General features: G+C 54.1%; 1 pseudogene; it reads left to right on the plus strand.

Annotated features, from left to right (window-relative positions):
• Positions 1-300: 300 nt before the first annotated feature.
• LOC126962616 (adenosylhomocysteinase-like) lies at positions 301-1,602 on the plus strand (annotated as a pseudogene).
• The last annotated feature ends 486 nt before the right edge of the window (positions 1,603-2,088 follow it).

The following is a 2,088-nucleotide window of genomic DNA, read 5'->3' on the forward strand; positions in this document are numbered from 1 at the left end:
GGACTTCTCGGTCTCCATAACCACATGGGGCAATTCCTATAATAAATCTCCTCTTACATATACCTGTATATATCCTGTTGGATCTATTTCTCTGGATAACTCTGGCTAATACACACTGCAAGTACCTGTGCAATATCAAGGGCCTGGCTATCTGCTTGAAATGTAAAATAGAAAACAAACGTGTGCACGCACGCACGCGCGCGCACACACACACACACACACACACACAGAGACCCTGCCCAAAGCCACCTGCCAAGTGCCTGTCCTCAAACCAAGGCCCAGGCCCCTTCACCCGTCTCCATCACAAGCGTCGCCAGCCTGTCTGACAAACTGCCCTACAAAGTTACTGACATTGGCCTGGCCTCCTGGATACACAAGGCCCTGAACATTGTGGAGAATGAGATGCCAGGCCTGATGCACATGCCAGAGCTGTGCTCAGCCTCCAAGCCACTAGAGGGCACCCGCATCGCCCAGCTGCCTGCACACGACCATGGAGACCGTCATCCACATTGAGACCCTCATCAACCTGGGTGCCCCAGCAGCAACATCTTCCTCACCCAGGACCATGTGTTGACTGCCATTACCAAGGCTGGCATTCCAGTACATGCCTGGAAGGGCGAAAGGATAAGGAGTACCTCTGGTGCATCGAGCAGTCACTGTAATTCAAGGACGGGCCCTCAACATTATTCTGGAGGATGGCAACGACCTCACCAACCTCTTCCACATGAAGTACTCACAGCTCTTGCTGGGCATCTGAGGCACTTCCAAGGAGACCAAGACTGGGGTCCACAACCCACACAGGATGCTGGTCAGTGGGATCCTGAAGGTGCCTGCCATCAATGTCAATGACTCCATCACCAAGAGCAAGTTTGACAAGCTCTGTGGCTGCTGGGAGTCCCTCATAGATGGCATCAAGTGGACCACAGAGGTGATGATTGCCAGCAAGGTAGCAGTGGTAGCAGGCTACAGCAACATTGGCCAGGGCTGTGTCCAGGCCTGTGGGGTTTTGGGGCCCACGTCATCATCACCAAGATCGACCCTGTCAATGCACTGCAGGCTGCCATGGAGGGCTATGAGGCGACCACCATGGACGAAGCGTGTCAGGAGGGCAACACCTTTATCACCACCACAGGCTGTGTCAACATCGTCCTTGGCCAGCACTTTGAACAGGTGAAGGATGATGCCATCATGTGTAACACTGGACGCTTTGATGTGGAGATCGATGTCAAGTGGCTCAGTGAGAACACTTGGAGAAGGTGACCATCAAGCACCAGGTGGCCGGGTACTGGCTGAAGAATGGGCGCCGCACCATCCTGCTGGCTGAGGGTCAGCTGGTCAGCCTGGGTTGTGCCATGGGCCACCCTGGCTTTGTGACGAGTGACTCCTTCATCAACCAGGTGACTGCACAGATTGAGCTGTGAACCCACCCAGAGAAGTACCCCATCGGGGTTCACGTCCTGCCCAAGAAGCTGGATGAGGCAGTGGCTGAAGCCCACCTGGGCAAGCTGAACGTGAAATTGACCAAGCTGACTGAGAAGCAGGCCCAGTACCTGGGACATGTCCCCTGATGGCCCCTTCATGTGTGATCACTACCACTACTGAGAGTCAGACCTGTGTTTCACCTTCCAGCTGCTGTTCTTGCCCAGGCTCTGCCTCTCCTTCTTAAGAGCAAATAGCACCAATTTTGTGACTGGTTTGTCAGCATCCCCCATCGACTCCTCAGGGCTGGTCACTCGGTTTTTGGCTTCACTTGCACCCTCATACTATTCCAAGTGTGTCAGGGGAACTGAGAGGCCCCTCCTCAAGCCCTGGTCACAGTGGAGGTGTAAGGGAGACAGCCACAGGGAACTGTGAGCTCAGTGGTCTTGGAACTGCTCACTAAGTCAGTCCTCCCTTAGCCTGAAGTTGGTAGTGGAGTCACAAAGCCCATGTACTTTACCATCTAGGCCTTCACCTGGCCTGTGGACTTATACCGTGTGCTCGGTTTACAGGTTCAGTGGTTCCTCAGCCCCTGACAGAAGGAGCTGTACTGAAGGGCAAGGAGGAACTGTTTCAATTTTCCTGAGAGCTTGGCTTAGTGCTGGGCCT

This window comes from Macaca thibetana, chromosome 9, assembly GCF_024542745.1.
Source record: "Macaca thibetana thibetana isolate TM-01 chromosome 9, ASM2454274v1, whole genome shotgun sequence".
NCBI classification, from domain to species: domain Eukaryota; kingdom Metazoa; phylum Chordata; class Mammalia; order Primates; family Cercopithecidae; genus Macaca; species Macaca thibetana.